Genomic DNA, 21,478 nt, shown 5'->3' on the forward strand with positions numbered 1-21,478 from the left:
TAGTCTGGGTGCTTAGTCATGCGGTCCTAACTGATCGGACAGTCCATATTTGGGTATCCTGGCAAACCAGTTCCTCCCTGACAGGAGCGGGAAGCCAATCCCATTCTGGCACACTTCCAGCTCTCCGGGATGTGGGAGGTGGATGAGGCACAGTGCTGCGCTCCCTCACCCCGCAGGCCGGGAGAGGATGGGTAGGTGTCATCTTCAACAAGGCGTAAAGCAGAAGCAGAGTCGGGTGAGGCTATCAGGTGTTACAAAGTGGCTGTCTAATCAAAAGAAAACTTCAATTCCTTAATGGTTATCTGTCATTATTCAATTATGTATTATTAATTTAAAAAGGAAACAGAAATATTGAATAAGATGAATTAGGCTGGTCTGTTACTCACTAAGTGAAAGAGACAGAGGCGGACCAAATATTCAGATAATTACATTATTGAAAAAAGCATCATCATATGATGGAAAAACTAGATGAAATTCAAATGTCCTCAAAATAAATCATTGCTTCAGAAAACAACAAAGTAGGCCTGTTTTATGTAACATGGGTTTATCTTTACAAATAAGGGAAGAGTGTACAGAACCAAAGGAGAGTGCTGCAAGGATCATACTTATTAATTAATTACAACAATGATATAATGGTGATAGCATAATTATAAAATGAGAGATGTCATCTTATAAACAAAGTAGAAATATCGTCAAAAAGACAATCAAGGGAACTGACAAAGGAGCACTAAATGGCATGGCAAGTGGTTAAAATTCAATTCAATTCAAAATACTTTATTTATCAATTAAAGGTCCAGAGAGGAGTAGTAGAAAAGTTAGATCAGTAACTGCACAGCAGCAATACATTCTCACATTCACAAATCCAAACATGCATCCCAAAATTTGAATTTAAAATAAGATTAAAATTTTAAATTCAAATAAGAAGGACTTAGCAAGGACTTAGATTTAGATTTAGAGATATTACATTATCATTATCATTATTATTATTATTATTATTATTATTATTATTATTATTATTATTATTATTATCAAATATTTGAAGAAGTTCTCATTAAGTGTCACATCAGATTAAGAATAATACAAGTCGGACTGCATGCCACCCTTGAATAATAAATCCTCTTTTAATAGCTTTTCAATTTAGAATACATTTTATTAATTATTTGTATCTACATCAAAAATGTGACTGCAGTCTCCATTGGCCTAGCAGTTTAAACGCGCCCCATATACTGAGGCCAAAGTCCTCATCACAGCGTTAGCAGGTTTGACTCCCAGCCTCAATTTGCTGCATGTCTTCCCAACATTTCCTGTCTGTCTTCATCTGTCCTATTAAATAAAAGCAAAAAATACCCAAAATATAACTTTGAAAAGGTGAGTAATGTTGCAAAGATTTAAATTCCCCCTGAAATATAGTAGCTTCAAATGTAAACAAGCAAAGTTAACCATTAATTTGTATGTAAGTACAATAATTATATCCACCAGAGGAAGAAAATATTATTCCTCCAAACAAGCTCAGTGCTGCTCAGTGTTTTTGTTAATTGTACTGAATCTATTGTCTTATGGAAATGAAGGGAGTGTAAACAAGTGACTGAACTTTGAAGGTATGTGAGAGTAAAGACACATCCCCACTGAGCCAAACACCTGTTTGATAGAAAGACGTCTTTGTCGTCTCGGTATGGTAATGTCCTCTGACTCATTTCCCAGAGGGCAATATGCTCAAGCACATTCATGTTACCAAGTTCAACTTTCCAGCCATCTGCTTGTACCTGTATTCAGGTCACATATGTGTGCGTGCGTTCGTGCGTGCGTATCTGCGTGTGTGGGTGTGTGTGTTTTTTAAATCTTATTACAGTAACACCTCACCTGTCAAGGCAGTCATTTGACTGGAGGGTAATGTTATTCCTAATATGAATTCAAAGACTACATTAAAGTCATTTTAAGCTGTAACATTCAACAGATAGGATGTAATGATTTAAGCTCTACCATAACCTGCTAGAGTAATTAAGGAGATTAATTTTTCTTTTATTTAAAGCTGTAAAAGGAGGGCCTTGTTATTCACTGTCATTTTTTAAATGGGTAAATGTATACCATTCCTCAATAAACAGGGGGACAAATGAGGCACAGACTGAAAGCATAGCAAAAATACTCCTACAGAAACCAACATAATAAACAGACTTTTAATCGCAACAATCAGTCAGACTCACTGAATGCCCCATTTCCCATCATGCAATTTGATAAAGTGTACTTTTGGTTGTCTCAGTCCTAAATTCCCTCTGCATCCAACTTCACACCACCTGCAGTATGTACACAAGCTCCTTGTATACAAACAGGAACCAACAACTACAACAACCATGATGACATCGCTATGGCATCATCTGGGATTTTTTCTCAGTCCTGATGATGATGATGATGATTATGGTGATGGTGATGATGATGGTGATGGTGATGGTGATGGTGATGGTGATGGTGATGGTGATGTTCTGTCATGGTTGGTGGTTGTTCAAATTGACACAGTTAAATTGTGATACTGAATTTGATCTACACATTTAATGAATATAAAAACTGAAGAATGGTTTGACCTTTGAACCTTTGCAGTGGTACCTGTCTCATATGAAATGATCATGCCTCACCAGTTCTACTGAACTTTATCTGTAATGGGTCGAGCTCCTCCCACTGAAACATGGTCTGATGTGCCCGGTCTTCTGTCAGTGAGGAGAAACACTGAGGGAAACAGAAAAACAGAAGTAGTTTCAGGGAAACAGAGTGAAGTATCATTCAGTGGTCAGTTCCAGTTTCATAGTGACCTCATTAACTTATATATAGGCCGCTAAAGTTACTACTGAGAACTCACAAGGATGTGACTTTTTATTACATGCGGTTTGATAAGGATACATTTTTGCTTTGGATTATGTATAAATGGCTTTTATCATCTTATTTCATTTGAATATTTCATTTGACTTTCGTGTCATCCGTTCGTTGACTTTAATTGCTTGCCTTGAGCCTGATACAATAAAAACAATACAGAAGTCTTTTGTGGCATACTGTTGCTTGATTTAATCTCTGGCTCTAAATATTTTCCTGCTCACATGCACGAAATTCTATGCAGCTATGCCCTGATATTCACTGACGCACATTTCCACTCATCATACATGCAATTCAGTCAGTGTCTCTGAGCACTGTTCTGATTCAAGTTGACAGATAGGAAAATGAATTTCAAAAGCGGGAGCAAAAGGAAAAGCAACAGAAAAGCATAAAGTTACAATCTTTGTGCCTACTGCTGGCTGTACTCTGCAGACACTCTAAGAGCAGGTAAACCATGGGGGAAGAGGTTAGGGAAATAATCCAATTTGTACTGTACAAGTGAGTAATTTATATTTTAAAAAGTCTTTAGTGTCAACCGCACAGATTCGCAATCATACATGATTCATGCTTCCCTTATGTGTATTTGTCAGCTTTTTGTTAGAATTTCATCTTGATCAGAATCCAGCCACGTCTGCAGTGAGGCTGATTGGTCCATGTTGTCAGCTGAATGCAAAAATCTAAGTTGCTTTTTCCTTTTAATTGATATACAATATAACAATTTATATTTAATAAAATACATTTCAAATTGCTTATTTTGTATGTGGAAATACTTCATGATAATGATCATTTCAATATAATAATTGGAATAGAATGATTGAATCAATGTCTGTTTCATTTCCGTTATATTCAGTTATATTCTCCCAATCAAAATAAGTTTAAAGTATGAAAAAGGGAGTTTGATCAAAGACTAATTTAGGTTTACAAATCAAGGGTTAAATTACCAAAAGAATAAAAATGCTTCAAATTCACTCATATTGAATAAATATGAATTAATTTTAAAAATGTTATCGGCCCCTCCGACAGAACTTAGTTTTTAAAAGGACAAACTGAAGAACGCCTGCGAGCTGCTGATGTTCATTTGGCCTTCATCACAACTTTAACTCCTTCGCTCACTCCTCATGCAGGCACTAAAACACATGGATGGCTTTACCAAATGAACCAGAAGTAACACTTCTCCACTCCTTGCTTTGGCAAGGTCTTCCATGCTGCAAGCCCGATGACCTGGAAGCGGCCTGTAGGTGTAGTGAGTCAGGTAGGGGTGTTGGGTGAGGGCAAAAGCTGCCTGTCCCCGAGAGGAGCGGACAGCTCACTCCTTCGCCCAGCATATTAAGTCAAAAGACTGTCAGTCCTTAAAGACTGTGTAGGTCACTCCAATCTACGCTAACAAGCAATTCCTCTCCCACCCCCCTCTTCAGTCATGAACTGAACCCCATCCCTGCACCAAAAGCCTTTTTCCTCTTCTTCCCCCTTATCCTTATTTGGCTGCCCATGGGAAATGAAGTGCCTTTTTCATGTAATCGCTTTAATGAAGGCATGTTTAATCAGCATATTCTTCGTCTCTAGCTCCCAGATAGTGCCAAGGAGCCTTGTAGCGATGAGAGACCTTTAGCACAAGACAGGATGATTGCTCAGGCCAAATGAGTGTGGCATGAAAAGACAGTAGGACCCAGCTGTCCCCCCGGGCTGACGTAACGCATATGGAGCTGTCCTTCCCACTTCCCCTCCATCTACACGGATGCTTAAACTCCCTGTCACTCTGCCAGTCTGTAAAAGGCAAACAGCAGGAAGTGGGGGTTTAATTAGGTCTAATCTGATTTTACATGCCCATTTGGTTCATTAATTGAGCTGGCTCATTGTGGTTTTTGTTTAAAAAGGACAAAAATGTGAAGTTGATTTGAGTGGGGGATTAAAATATGAATATAAGGGTGTGATTTATCATTTATTTCAGAGATTTCTTTCACCTGCAGACACATACAAACAGGAAACATGATACATTCACTCTGTAAGTGTGAGGGCCATTAGATAAGTCATTATTTAAAAAAAACACTTCATCTTGTTTTGCTTCAATGAACTATCTTGCCCTTTCTGCATCTGTCTCCTCCCTCTATAACTCACAAAAAGATGACATCTGAACTCAGATTTGTTCCTTTCTGGATCAGAGAGGAGGGCCGGGATGTTAAAACCTCTGCATGACACTGGCATTAGTTCCTCTTTGTGAGAAAATAGGAGAAGTGAATGTAAGTAGGCAGGAGGCCAGGGTGAGCAGGATTTTGGTAAACCACACTTTCATTTCCTCGAAATTGTGGTGAAGGGCCAGCTGTGGTACAGCTGTGCCAACGGCTTGCTTCACAAGTTTTGTGTCAGGGATCATTTAACATACTGATCAGATTAGCTGACTCTTAGAGGCAAACACCCAAATAAATTCTAATATGGATTCAGGTCTTGAGGGGCTTTACATATACTATGAACCAAAGGAAATCCGGCTTTCACACAGGGTTAATTAAACTTTTGTGGAGAGTGACATTTTAGAGTCATACCCCTGCTACCCTGTTATAATATTTTACCTTCTTGTTCGAGGTCGTGTCATCTCCATTGTAGAGAGATATGATCCCAGTGTGTCAGTGTGCCAGTCCCCCCAGCAGTCTAAGCCTATAGCAGCTTAACTAAGAGCTGGTCCAAGCCTGAGCCAGCTCTAACTATAAGCTTTAGCAAAAAGGAAAGTATTAAGCCTACTCTTAAAAGTTAAAACTGGATTAGAAGGTGGAAGTTATGTGACTACTTCTAAGCTCTGACTGGTCAGTTCCTGGAGCTCATTTTCAACCACACTGATACAACAAGACGAAGAGACTCCAGTCTGCCAATCTAACTGTCCTCTGACATCATATCTTATAGACAAAAGGACAGACATGCAGGACGTTTGTGTGAGTATTTTCAGGATTTTTTGTGAGGCCTTCATAGTAAGAGTTGGACCTAACATGAGATGCATGCTCGTGTCAAGTCATTCTCAGAATAAGGATTAGTTACAGAACAACTCAACTGCTTTTACAAATGAGTATTTGAACAGGTCAAAGAGCGTCACAGTGCCATGCTGTCATTGGAGTCAGCGTTGGTTGGGGCTCAGGACTGAAAATTGTAGGATGAGAAACTTTAGACCTCTGCAGACTGATCCTCGTTGCTGCGTTTACATCAGCCGCTGTTTGCATAGTCTAATTTTTAGCCTGTCCATTATGAGTCAGAAACGTTACAACGCTGCAGTACTAATGCATTGTTAAGTGTTGGGAGAATTGACTCAAAACAGGGTTAAAAGCTGACATAATCATTGTTTAATCTGCTCAGTATTTCTGCATCCCAGAAACATATCGCTGTAGACATCATGACAGTGGCAGTGACATACTAACCTGTGAGAAGCAACGCTAATTCACAGGAGTTTAGATGGTAACATGAATCACTGGAGCTGGTAAATGACTCTGCTTATTTACTCTTGATGTGAAAAATGAGAAGCTGTGGTATTGGTTTGAGGTTAGAACCTCACTCCAGCCTACACAATTTCCCAGCAGGTAATTTACGTGAGAGATAGTAGTTACGTTCATCTCTCTCAGTGCAGTGACAGTGTAGTGAATGCAGGATTGTGAGGTGATAGAGGAAAATGAATGTTAAAGTCATGTTAACCACTGTAAATCTGGCTACTCCAGGGGTTCGATCTTGTGCAGCGGTAAAGAAACAGATTTATAAGATTGATTCTGTCCTCTAAATGTTTCACAGTTGTCTCTCTCACTCTCTTTCTCCTCTTTGTATTCACACATATATATATATATATATATATTATTAATATCACACTGCATGCTGTCGCATTGGTTTGTGTGCCTCTTGTGTTGAATTCTGTCACCTTTGTTTGTTTGCATGCTTGCTAACTGCATCACTGCCTTTAGTACTTGACAACAACTGCATTATGGGAAATGTTTATTGAACTCTAGCTACAATTAGGGGAAAGGACAGTCTGTCTATGTGTCTGTATCTAATTGTGTGGTTTCTGATGAGATCAATAGTGTAGGTTTGGCTGAAACTGTGTAGGCGCCCGTAATGTATTCTGATGCTCTCACTGTCACTGATGATCATTGAGACTCAGCAGTTCTACATTTCAGCACTTCCTGGAAGCTCAGCGGAGATATGTTAGCAGAGAAAGGCACCATGATTTGGAAACCTCAAAACCATGCCTTGAAATAGTGTTATGGTAAGCTGGGGAGAATAAAGAACATTACTGATTGATGTATTGAAACATTTTTTGAGTTATTTTGACTCTCAATGCCCCAAGATTAGATCAGTATCCCATCACTCATTTATTTGAACATTCAGAAGTTCAAAGTGTACTACATTTTGATAATCAGGACACCTTTGCTGTCCTGATTTAATTGTTTTATTAGAATATGAGAGATTTGTTCAAAACCTCAAGGTGTCCAACTCCCCAGCCTTTTGAAAAAAATTATATATATGTATGTTTTATTTGTCTTGTGTCCCTTTTCTTACTTTTCTTTTACAGCAAGGATGTGAACAATATTTCACAACACAAACCTTTCATTTATCTCAAAGTGAATGGCTTCATTGGGAGGGATTACATTCATGATACATGCACACTTCAATTCTTGTTTAGTCATTCAAGAACCTCAAACTTTCATCTGAATTTTTCAGTCAGAGGCGTTTTCATCTGACCTTGTTATATACTGACTGTGTCACAGTGTATTAGAGATGTCACCGGCAAGCAAAGCCCACTTCTATTTTATTTACCAGAAGTGGTTCACAAGCTTGGGTTTTCACACGCACTCCCTTACACATGCACGCACACACACCGTCACCATCACACACAGACAGGAACTTTCCTGTCAAAGCTTGTTGCTCTTATAGAAAGAAAGCCCAGCGAGTAGCACAAAGGCGGCCAGAGGTGTTGCTTTTCATATCAGTGTGTATGAATGCCTTCCTCTTTAAGTGGGCTCTACATAATCTGTGTTTATGAATATCAAACAATGAAGTGAGCAGATATTTAAACCTTACCATTTTGTCATTTACTGTATCTGCTTTTTATGTCCTTGTAGTGTTATCAGAATCCGAATCAGAATTTTTTTGATGCACTAAGAAATAAGTTTGGCCAACAACATAAAACACAGCACCACATTAAAAAAACAACAAGCCACAAACACTGTTGTTACTTTGAGACACATTACTGTCACTTTTAAGTTCCCCCAGTGACACATCTGTGTACACTCATGCATGTTACGTTTTTTTCTAGGCGTGTGTCATTTTTGTACATTCCACAGCAGTCCTTTGATCACCTCCCTGAAATATTACAAGTTTAAAGATTCTGTAACCTGATCTTCAATATTGAAATTGTCAAAACTGAGGAACTAAATAAAGAATTACAACAAAACAGAAGGTTAAGAAAGTTCCATCATTTTCATTTGTTTTGATAAAAAATGTTGCCAAACTGAATCAGGTGAAATTTAGAATTTTAAAATGTCAAAATGACCCCTATCTGAATTTAGCACACTCAACCTCACATAGCTTACATTTGCAGGCTCTAGATAGTTTCTGTCTCAAAACTGACATCACTTCCTTGATCATCTCACGCTATTTCACTTTGCGCTGTGTTTTAGAATTGTCTTTTTGTGGTGACAGTGTTCGTTTCTACCCCTCTAGGAGGCTACGTTCCCAGCCAGCATGCAGGCCTGCTTGTCGTACCTGAAGTCTCTAAAAAGATGTATGGGAGGTAGAACCTTCAGTTATCAGGCCCCTCTCCTTTGGAGTTATCCACCAGTCAGGTACCGGGAGGTAGACACCCTCTCTATTTTTAAGATTAGGCTTAAAATTTTGCTTTTTGATAAAGCTTATAGTTAAAGCTTGCTCAGGCTTTGACCAGCTCTTAGTTATGCTGCTATAGGCTTAGACTGCCGGGGGAACTGACACACTGGGATCCTATCCCAAGCCTTTAACTCTTTCTGTCCCATTAAAGTTACTAACCATAGACCTGTATGGAGTCCATGAGCTCCATTGTCTCTGAAGTTCCTCTGAGTCGCTGCCGTAGACCAGGGGTTCCCAAACGTTTCAGCCTGTGACCCTTAATATTGGCGTCAAAGTGATTTAATGTGGCTTCATTTAGCTGGTCTGCAGAAAATCAGCCTACCTATATGAGTATTAGGCTGTGTGCCATTATGAATTAACCTACTGCTACTGATGCTTTAGATAATTAACTGTTCTCTAACCCCAAATTTAGGAGTCATCTGGCAAAAAGAAAGGCAGAAAACTCATTGCATTTTCTATTTTCATGGTTTTATTTCAAGTTTAGCTACTGTTTTTTTCGATTTTTTTACTATGATGGGTTAGATGTACTATTTTTAGATCATTAAAAAAAAAATTCTGGAAGACATCTCACAACCCCCAATTTGTGTCTCGCGACCCCCAGCCCATACTTTGGGAACCCCGGCCTGTCTCTGTGGACGTGCCGGACTCCAGTGGCAACAGCTACTACTACTACTATCTGTCACAAATAAAGATTGATTGACTGATGATTGATTGATTGATTGATAGTAAATGTTAAAAGACACAGCTTCAAACAAAAAGGCAACACCACACATGAGTTTTGGTTTTGGGCCATTTTTGCCTTTATCTGGTAGGACAGCCAGAGAGAGATAGGGGGTGTGGGGAGAAGAGAGTGGGGGATGACATGCAGCAACGGGCTAAAGCCAGGAGTCAAGCAAGTGGCCTCTACAATGAGGATTGTAGCCTCTGTACATGGGGTGCTCTCTTTGAATGCTGAGCCAAAACAGCACCTTGGCTTAATGCTTACTAGGGGCTTTCTTTGATAAACCCTTGACAAAAATAAATTCCAACCTATTCATGGAGTTCAAAGTATTTCATTTTCAAGTATTTGTTGCAAACCTATTTTTCTTCTTCTTTTTTTAGTATTCAGATCATTTTGATTTCTGAATACATACACACATTTATGAACAGAGGCTGGAAGGGGGGGGGTACTAAATGCATTCTCAACATTGAACTTTTGTGACTGCATCGCTTAGGTTGCAACATTTTTGTGTTGAACTTTTGTATTAATCATCTCTATTCCCTTTGCATTCCCATGAGAGCAAGGGGGAAAGATCAACACAGCTTGGGGGAACACGAGGAGTCATACATAGTCATAAGTTACCCGAAGCTTTGGTTACCAAAAACAAATCCCCTCTGAACTACCACTGATATCAAGACGTGATGACCTCTTCATTTTTGGCATATGTAATGAGGTGAATCAAACTGACTTGTCTTGTAAATTCAGGCAATCCATTGAACATCTATTGAGCATTAGGTTTCTATTCAGAACTGTGCAGATCAAACAGATATATGCATTACTAATCAGAGATGATATTTGAGAAGCCTTCTTTTACTGTTCAGTTGTCTGTCAGGTGGTAGAGACAGGCGTGACTGGGAGAGGTCTAGTCGATGCTCATTGGCGTGAAACCACTAATACAGAGAGACTGAGAGAGGAAGCTTTTAGTCAGACAACCACAGGCAACTCAATTCTGCCTGGCAGTGAAACGGTTAAACTGCACTTTTGCTTTTTCTACTTCCCAGCTGTCTGGTATTACTGGTGGAGTCTGGTGCCCAGAAATAAGGTGAAGGGCGTTAACACTCAATCAGATGGGTATGAGAGTTACCATCAGACAACATGTGAAATCTTTTCTGCCAGGATTTCAATTTTCCTCCAAAAAGCAGCCTTTGTTTTGTTCTTTGAATCTCATTTCTTCTTTATCTGTTTATCTATCTGTCTGTCTATCTTGCCGTCTGTCAGCTGTTTTACTCCTTGTGTACGTTTGTGCGTTATGTGTGCTCTGTTGAGCATGGCGTTTGCCCTTGGGGTGTTTTTTCATGTAGACATTCTCGGCACAAGCCGCTTATTTAAAATTTTGCCTAGAGGCAACACTTGACCCCTGCTTTCACTGCAGGAACACATAGGTGCACTTATAATGATGAGAGAAAGTCTTCTTTTTATGTAGAGGCATGGCCGAACCCAGTACACATGCAAACCCAGCTAATTGACCCCTTGCTAAGCCCTGCTGTTCCTCTATTCTTGGCAGATGGACATCCTGATGTTTACTGCTTACATGACTCAATCAGATAGACACTTTGTTTAACTGTATGCGGTGTTAGGGGGTTTTGGGAAGGCTATATTTAGTGGTTAATTCAACCAACTCAGCCTCTTTAACAAACCTCACCAGAGTGTTAATCCACAGCCATAATGAGCAGCTGTTTAACTAACCTGTTATAATTAACCTAATGACTGGGCAGGTCCCGTTAGTTAAACATGTAACCTTCCTCCTCAGGTGTAGACAAAATTCCTCTACTGTGTTTTACAAAACTGAGCACTAATTTGCAGACATGAAACAGTATGATAGCTCAAAGGTTTTTTTTGTTTTACATAACATTTGAAATAGCTCAATTTCTGAGAAAAGGTTAGTTTAACTATTTGGGATGATACATTTACATCTTATTCCAAAATTTGATGTGTACTTTCCTCCCTGCTTACACACACGTGGAGGATTTTTTGGTTAAATTAAATCTACTAAGTAAATTTGCAGAACAATTTAATAGAAAGTTTAGTTGATATTAACCCTAGAACACTAACTTATCAGTTAGTAACACCATTACTAATATTGGGTATATTTTACCCAATATAATATACCCGATGAAAAATACTTCACATGAAAATATATCATAGTACAACAATACATTGCACATTGAAGTACTCCTCTTGTATTTCCCAGCATAAAACATCTCATAAAACGCAAAAAAAAAAGTATCATGTTGGGACCCTTTAAAAATGCTTGAAAATTAGTGAAAAATCAGGGAATCATTGATGATAATTAATGATTAATGTTCTGGGTTTTTTTAGATAATGGAGCTAGGAACTTGTTCTTTGGGCCACCCATTCCTGGGACACATACACCGTATCCAGTGTAGGCACAGTCTCCCTGCATCACTGATAACTGTTGGAGAGATAAACAAAGAATTTACTCTCAATTATTAACGTCGGGTGAAAATCACCCGAACATGTGCCTGCTGAAAAATCCAGGGATGGTAGAAGGGAAACAGGCCTACCTTGGGTGACATCAGAGAGCAGCATGAAGGTACCCAGGGACCCATGCAACTCAGACTGCAGCAACATAATGAAAATCACATGACTACTATCGCATGGGTGAAAATCACTCAACGTTATTGTTCTAAGGTTAATATTGCTTTTTTTAAATTATTATTTCTTTAGGGGCGATTCTAGCTTTTATTTTGATAGGATAGCTTGAAAGGGACAGGAAATGTGGGAGAGAGAGAGCGGGGGAATGAAATGCACCAAATCATGCCAATACCTGGACCCGATCCAAGCCCAATGTTGAGGATAAATAGGTCTACAAAAATGCTGTGAGTGAGATTGCGGTCCACTGTGAGAGTTGCGCTCATTCATATTACAGTGAAATACGCGGAGCTACTAACCTCACATCCTGTGCCAAATGTAGCAGGAAATGTTTGATTTCCTGTAGTAAAGAGTATGTGGGGGCTGTTGTGTGTGCATGTGTGTGTGGGTGTAGATGACACACTTTGGGGCTGGGGGGGTGGGGATTCAAAGTGTGTGTCATCATTTTTACATACATTTACATTTAACTCAGTATGTGTTTCTCAAAAACATATTAGAGAACAGCAATTAACCGCATACAGTGATTTGGAACATCCAGTTTGATTTTGTCCACACTTTATAATCATTTGATCACTGTTAGGTTTTCCCAGATGTGTTTGGATCATCAGCAATTTGAAATTTCCAGAAAGGTCTTCAGTTCCTTCTCATTTGTAAATCTAGCACAGACACCGAGGTGTAAAGGAAGTGTGTCTGATATTGTCAAATCCATCCACGTACATTGTTAGTTTGTCTGCCTTCAATGACGTCAGTGAATTTCTGAGCAGTTTGAGGATGTGAGAATAGACTGACACATTGACAATGTTATATGACAGTGTTGTAAGCAAATTTAACCTTTCCTGCTGCCCGAGGGCCTTAGAAACCCCTAAGCCATCACTCACACTCAGTCTCTTCTTCTTCTTAAATGAAAAATTGTTTTAAACAACTTTATCAAAACTAGTTAAAGACGGTGTGATGAGAGTAGTGCCTGTGTTAGTGACGCAAAACAGTCAAATCCATGATTAAGTGACCTTGTTTTGCAATTTTGGCCACATCCCTCTTATCTGAAAAGCTTTTAACAGCTGTGTCGAAAACATGCACACAAACACACACACGCGCACACTCTCTCACGCACTGATCAAACACACATGTATACTAAACTGCCACTTCTGATATTTGACAATACTATACTGTTGTCAAGGAAACAGCATATCAAAATGTGTGTGTGCGTGTGTGTGTGCGTGTGTGTGTGTGTGTGCACGTGTGTGTGTGTGTGCACGTGTGTGTGTGTGTGTGCGCGTGTGTGCACGCGCGCGCGCGTGTGTGTGTGTGTGTGTGTGTGTGTGTGTGTGTGTGTGTGTGTGTGTGTGTGTGTGTGCGTGTGTGTGAGAGCGAGCATTTGTGCATCTTGGAATAGCTTCAGTGACGCATACATTTGCTCACAAACACCATGCTAGCTAACCGCCCTCTTTCACCTCCCCATTCTCTGTTACAACATACATCCATCTGTCCTCTCATCTTTTCCTCTTCTCTCCTTTGTATTTTCTTTTCTTTCAGTTTCTCCTCTTGGCATTCTTACACTCTCATCTGCCCCCTTTCCATTTATTTTTCTTTCCTCTCCTTTTTTTGTGCACCTAACTCTTCTCCTCTCCTGTCTGAGCATGTACTCAGGGAGGTTTGGAACTCTTGTTCCTCTCTTCTTCTTGGAAAATATCAAGCTCCTCTCAAGATCAGACATTTTCCTCTTACCCAATGATTGATTCTTGCTTTTTCAGATCCAAACAATCCTTTTAGTATCGTTCTCCTTCATAACAACAGAAGGGGTAACAGGATAAATCAACCCTGCACCTCTTTGCTGCTCTGATTAAAAAGTTATTTTTTAAACAACATTTCACATTCAGAGAAGAATGTGCCATAGGCTGCCAAAGCTTTGGAGTTCTTGATATCAGTGTGCTTATGAGCATGAAAGGTTTATTTTTGCAGGCAGTAAAATCCCATGAGGGTGTGATGACTTCATATTGTCTCTGATTAGTGGTTCTACATGAGGATGGGGGTTGGATAGAGAACTCAGCCAAATCCCCTTCTCCTCCACCCCTTCAAGGCATCAACAACCTAAATTTATACATTAAACCTGCTCTTGTGGCAGCCTTTCATTTTATATCCAAATCTGTTTGTTGACTGAAGCCTCTCCATCTGCCTTTCTACATTTGAGACAGATCTGAGTAATGTTGACCTTATAGTTATTCCCACAAATCAATTCAGATTTATGTTACTTAAAATTAGAATCACCATGTTTGAGGCTCTTAACAGAGATTTATTTTGACATTACAAAAACAATATTTTGACAGTTAATCTTGGAGGACAGACGCAGCACAGGATCCTTTCAGTCCTGATACAAGCTTCAGCTTCAGTGTTCACATTGCAACCTGTTCAGATCAAAATATAAATCACATGCATAGATTAATTTTAGCAAAACGAGGAAATAATCTTGTCATAAATTATAAAAAGAGTTATATCTGACACTCATGTGATCACAAGGTCACATGTCACCAGACCTCCCAGTTATCTGTATGAGGAGCGGTCAGAGAAGTGTTCATTCCTCCTTTGATAGTGCAGCTTATTGAACCCTCACCCTGAATATAAAAGCACTCACAGTTAACAACTCACATCTAAAGGAGCTCAGAGCACTGCAATCAATAAAGTTCTCCACAGTTTGGCATTTTGGCAAGTGTTTGCGTGTATGTGAGAGCTTGTGAAACGTGTGTGTGTAAGTGTGTGTAAGTGTGTGTTTGTGTGTGTATGACTCGTTCTGAGTCACTGCTGTCCCCCTGGGTGAACAGCCAGGGCAAAGAAAAAAAAGGTTAATTTGAGAGTGTGTGTTTCAGAAGAGTACAAGAGAGTGTGTGTAGAAGTCTGTGAGCACGTGTATGAATTTTATTATTTGTGCGTGTGTGCGTGCGTGTGAGTGCGTGTGTTTATTTGCCCCATGGAGCTGCCCAAACTGAAACACCCTCCTATGATGACTCAAGCCTTTTACTACATCCAAAACCATCCATGTCTCACAAATATGTTCATCTATTCAAATTCTGTTTAGTTGACTTACTGATTTTCAAAATCCTGCCCTGATGAGAGACCACGCTCTGAAATCTATTTTTTGAAATTTTACATTTTGTAACATTCCTTCTTTTTTAATCAATTTCGAGTACGTCTTCAAATCTGAAGGGACGTGAGGATAGTATATGACTTGGATGAAAGTGATGTGTTGTTTTTCAGTGCTCTCATTCTCAGACTGCCCTCGAGGGCTGTTTATAATCTGATCTGGCAATTTCTAATGAGAGGAACAAACATGATCCTTAACAAATCCAGGTCATGACATTGCACCTGCGCTCTTGAAGGAAAGGGTGTCAACCAATCAATCAAGGATCAAGGGCACTTTACTGTCATTCTGACCATGGAAACACAAATAGAACAAAAATGTTCAGGTCTCAGTGCAATGAATAACAAGTACAATTGTTTTTGTATTAAATTATAAACAATAATAGTAATGTAAAGTAAGTAAATAAATAGATACCTATGGAAATAGTGAACAATATAAAACCAATAAGGCATTTCAAGGCAATAAATAAAGCAGTAGCAGCATTAGAAAAACACAAAAAGCAGCTGCCTGAAAAAGTGCAGTGTGTGTCAATACTCAATAGTCAATAGACTTTAGGTCTGAGGCCCTACACATGGCAGTGTGGAGCAGTTCATCAGTCTGACAGCATCCAGGTAGAAACGGTTGCGCAGTCTGGAGGTCCTTTCCTGGATGCTGCTCAGTCTCCTTCCTGAGGGCAGGGGGGCAACAAACAGTCCATGTGCAGGGTGGGTGGAGTCTCTCATGATACCTTGAATCTGCATTTGATGTAAATGTATGAGATGGGTGCTCAATCAGTCCATCTTTTAATCTATCAATTCATCAATCAATCATTCCCTTTTTGAATTATATCCCGCTAAAACATGATAAAAGACTCATTGGGGACAGCTATATGCTTCAAGCAGAGACAGGGAGTCAGAAAGACAGATTCACTGCTCACCCTACACCTGACTGTATGCTTTACACGCCTAAAGTAAAGTACAGATAAAAACTAGAAAAAATGTGTGCAACTAAATTGCTTTAAAACAACAAAACCAAAACAACAAAAAGCCCCGAAGCAGATGGTCTTAATCATGAGATCTGCCATTAATCAGGCCGCCTGAAGAGTGAGAACAGATTCGACTGATAGCTGTTCACCTGAGCTTCAGCGCGTGAGTCAGTCCCACCAGCAGGGGAGATCATAGAGAACAGATAGCATGGACTCCTCCTCTACGGAGTCAGTTAAGCTGTCAGCGTGTGTGTAATTGGAACAGGCCCTGCTGTCTTGTGAGTCAGGAAGCTGTCTGAAAACAGAATGGAAAAGAAGCATCATTTTGGGGTTTCTGGATGATTTTTGGGGGGCCTTGTCTGGACTGAAGGGAGGGGACAATAAAGAGAAAAAATAAAGAGAGTGGAAAGGTTTCTTCCCAAAATGATGGTGTTTCTCAATTTCACTTTACAGTAAAATCTACTGCTGTGATTAAATGTGTGGCTTTCTTGATGGCAGTGTCTTTATGCATGATTATGTTTGTCATTTTGTGGTTGTCTGTGTGTGTTTAGATGTTTAAATGATCTGACCATTAAGAACAATGACAAACTTATTTTAACGTCAATTAAAAAGGCTTATTTAAACCACCATGACTAACATTATCCAGAACTTTACAAGCCAACATGACGTGCAGCTGAACTGAGGAGATGAAAGTGAAGATCTCTTTCACGTAAGCCGACATTGGCCGCACTCTGGGAATAGGTTGTTTTAGTAGACGCTGAATAAATGGGAGGGGGGAGGTTAAGGACGTACAACAACACTTGACTAAGACGACTCATGGAGGTTAAATGCTCCATGTGTAGACGTTCAAAGAAGACTTGTCTGAAACCAAAAGGACCCATTTCAAACTGCTCAGTGACTCACTGCTTCTTCTCCCGGCTTTACGGGAAGTGGAATGTGTTTTTAATTCTTCAGTTTTTTTCTCTGCTCCTCCTCCCCCTTTGGCTGAGTAGGGGAGGGTCAGTGTTTGGATGTCTGTGTGAATGTTGTGGGGTGTGTGTTTGTTCATGTTTGTGTCTGTTTTTACATGTGTGTCTCAGGTCTATACTTGAGGGCAGAGAGCCCAAATGATCTCACTGGTGTCTGGAGAGAGTTACCAAAGCTGCTCAGACTGGAAATGTTCAAATTGCAAACTAAGATGAGACAAGATATTTTTTTGTTTGCGTTTTTCAGAAACAGCTTATTCATTAACGTGGAATTTAAAGGTTAGGAAATTTGAAGGCAGGGTTTTTGTATTTAGCTGTCTTGCACAGAGAGATGAGAAGATCAATAACTCTTTGTTGTGTGCCTGTCTGTTCAATACCAGGCTACAGCCAGAAGCAAGTTAGCTTAGCTTAGCATCATGGCTGGAAACCAGATGAAACAGCAGGCCTCACTCAGTTTAAAGTCTGTGTGAGAGTTTACTTAGCAGTGAGTTGCTGACAGATTTCAAATGACAAGTAGCATAAATATCTTAGCTAGATACAATTAAAAGTCTTCCTTCCCCACAGGGAGTGAAGAAAACTAACTGTATAACCAATGTCAATAACATTATGACCTTTGAAGGCCTGAGAGTTGATCCCTGTCAGACTGATTGATGCTCTGGTGGAAGAGTGGGTGATCAACTAATTGGAAAATCAAATGGTTCAATCCTTTGCTTCTCCATTCACACATTAGAGGGTTCTTTTTTAAGAGGAGTTGGATCACACACTTTTCTACTGTTTTACTCTTCATCATGCAAGTCAGCTTGGCCCCTTTGTTTAGAAACTGGCCGTAGAACTATAAGGGTTCACTCTAGTTATAAATTCCTCACCACTTTACTTTGATGTCAGAACGCCCATTCATTTTTGATTTACTTTCAGACATAACACAGCTGATCAGCTCCCTGCAGGTGGACCGATGTGACCACCAGAGACAAAAATACAAACCAAAATTTGAGCAATTCTGACAGTGACAATGATACGCCATTTACTGTGTACCTATCGATTTAACAGAGGAAGAACAATGCTCAACGGACCAAAGGAGAGAGGGGAGAACCTTTTGTGCTGGCCAGAAAGTAGCACAAACCCTACGTTACCTGGTAGTACAGATGTCTGAGCCCATGCTCACAAGCCAAGAAGGATACTTGCCGTCACAAGTGGGACTTGGTAACAACAGTATTTCAGGACTTTTCTGAATCAGAGGTTACTTGCAGCTCAGATTCGGCTGCAGTTTGCCATCCACAGTTCCCTGCTGTTAACATGCAGTGAGTTAGAAAGAAAGAAAGAAAAAAAAAGAAAGAAAGAAAGAAAGAAAAGAAAAGAAAGAAAGAAAGAAACGTACTTTATAAATCCCCAGGGGGGAATTCAATTTTCCCACTTGTTATTTTGGTCATGCTACACGCACAGTTTGGTGTTTTATCAGAGGACAAGAAAGGTGTTCTATAAAGTGTGTCCAGTTAGTTTTGCCAAAAGAAAAGTCTGTTATTAAATTCTTCTCCTCAGGATTTAAAAAGGAGTCTGGAGTCCCTGAGCTCCATTGTCTCGTAGGTTCCTATGAGTCGCTGCCCTAGACATCCTGCTGCTGTGGATATTCCAGACTTCAGCGGCAAAAGCTACTAATACTACTACTATCCGTCTCATCTCTATCATCTGTCTCTCTCTTATTCTCCTCTATCCCTCTTTCCAACCCCAACTCAGTCGAGGCAGATGGCTGTCCAACATGACTCTGGCTCTGCTGCAGGTTTCTGCCTACTAAAGCAAGATTTTGCTTGCCACTGTAACTTGCTAAATACTGCAAGGTTCTCTGCTCATGGTGGATTAAGATGAGATCAGACTGAGTCCTGTCTGTAAAATGGGACTGGATATTACCCTGTGCTGATGTTGGGTCTTTGTTAATAATAGAACGTAGAGTACGGTCTAGACCTGCTCTGTTTGTAAAAGCATGTTGAGATAACTTTTGTTGTGATTTGGCACGATACAAATAAAGATTGATTGAAAAGGTGCCATGTTGATTAATAATAGAACAAGTCAAATCATGCCAAAAACCATCATGGTTTCATTGAAGCTCTTACATAGAGGGATTAGTATGCAGTTCAAATTTTAGACTATCCAAGGAAAATTGTGAATGTGTCTGATAATTACAGATGTCTGCAGCTGGCCCGACTTATTTCCTCTCCAGTCTGGGTCATAAAAGTGGAAATATATCAAATAATAATGTTAAGTTTTGTATCACATTACTGGGAATACACTTAAAATAGACTAGGTTGTAAAATAAGTGTCTATGAAATGCATTAGCTCAGCACCTCTCCTGGATTGTTCTGTTTTCTCACTTGTATTACAAAGTACAGGTGTTGCAGTTTACATATTCACACCCTGTACTTCTGTTGTTGTTTTTTCCATGCTCAAGAAGAATAAGAACCTTTATTTTATGTGCTTCTAATTTTACCTTACAGCAGTAAATGTAGACTTTTGTTTTGTTGCCCCATGGCTGTTGTCAGTCAAAAACATCACCTCCGGCCCAGACTGGCTTCCTTGGAAACTCTTGGCCTATTTCTGTTTGTCTTGACTAGGGTTTTTCCAGCCTGAGGTGGCTATTTTGGTCATATAAATACACTGTTGTTTTGGGAGCGAGGGTTGAGGAGTGAGGTGCCGATGAGATCACCTCTCCAGGCTCCTGAGCAGCAAAACAACAGGCAGCAAGACAAGACAAGAACTGCCACGAGCTGAGGCACAAAATAAAAGCTTGAAGTTATTGGCATCCTGTCCCGGGTCCAGGTCAGCCTGAGGCGTTAGAATCGAGAGACAACCTGTCCCACCGTCTATCTAAAACCTGGGCAGAAGGTTTTTGAAAGAACACTTGTGATTTTAAGACGAGCTTTGTGCAACTAAAAGGAAAGCAACACGTTCATTAGCTGCTGAGAGTATTTTGAGGCTTTACCACAGGGCAAACTACACATCTGTATTTTATTCTATGATAAGTACTGTGGCTGTGAGGCCATGGGAAAATGCAGCTTATAACTTTAGAGGTTGTTTTTCAGAGGAATGAGAGGTCATACTACAATAGATTTCATATTGGCGTGGTGAGAACGTCTGTCTCTCATGCTGCCTCACCGTCTGGCTGTCTGTTTTGTCTGAGTTTTGATGATGGGAATGACTTGTGCCACAGCTATCATGATCAGAGTGGATGAATGAGTGCGTGGGTATGTGGGCGTGTGTTCAAGCGTATGAAAGACAGTTTATTGCCATGTGGTTTTCTGCAATTCCAGCCAGGTGTGGTGGTAGTAGACGGGTGTTTGACTTTAGTGCCAGGTACAACACCTGCATGAGCTGTCAGACAGCAACATGGGAATAACAAGCACTGTGAACTATGTATGGTGGAAAGTAGCTAATCACATTTATCCACATCAGTGCACCTGTGTATGTCCATGTGTTTTTACTTCATTATTCAACTTTGCTACATTTCAGATAGCATTTAACATTTTATTTTTATAGTAATAATTATTTTTATGGGTAAAGTATAGACACAGTTACTACTTACTTTCTCAGGTGAATTTCTCACATGGAAATGTAGAATAAGACAATATTATAATGTAATTCTGCATGTCTTCATGAAGAATTGTTTGTTGTTTGGATTTCTTTAGGCTTTTCAAGTCGAATAAGGGGTTTAATGTATACAATATTCAGAAATAAGGGGAGCTTTTGAACCTTTGGAGGATGATTGAGCTGTGTGGAAAACGGCCTTTAAACAAATTTACCACAAATTACCTACTAAGAACTCTATCTCCTTGGTCTAAAGTATTACATTGCTACTTAAAATCAATGTGTCAGAATAAATCACACATATTGAAATGTAGTTTTTGATCATAATTTGTCAGGATAATTTTCTTGCAGGTCATGTGAATTTAAATTCAAAATAACTTTTGATAACTATTTGTTTTATCTGGTTTTAATCTAAGACAAAGTCCAACACATGGAGTGGCCCATGCAGGTAGGAATGGAACTCTCCAATAATGGAAGTTATTTCTTGAGATGTTTAAGTAAATTCATTTCAAATCTTAGACAACAACAGCAAAAACAAAATAATGATACTACTAATGATAATAATAATTTTTAAAATGGTTATAATATAATGATAATAAAATAAAAATAATAACAATAATAACACTTATTATTTTGGATTACTATTATTACAGTAACTTAAGTGATTATAATAATACCAAAAATACTATTACTACTACTACTGTGCCACAAATAACAATAATGATGATGATAATAATGATAACAAAAATATAAATAATAAG

This window comes from Notolabrus celidotus, chromosome 7 (genome assembly GCF_009762535.1).
Source record: "Notolabrus celidotus isolate fNotCel1 chromosome 7, fNotCel1.pri, whole genome shotgun sequence".
Lineage (NCBI taxonomy): Eukaryota > Metazoa > Chordata > Actinopteri > Labriformes > Labridae > Notolabrus > Notolabrus celidotus.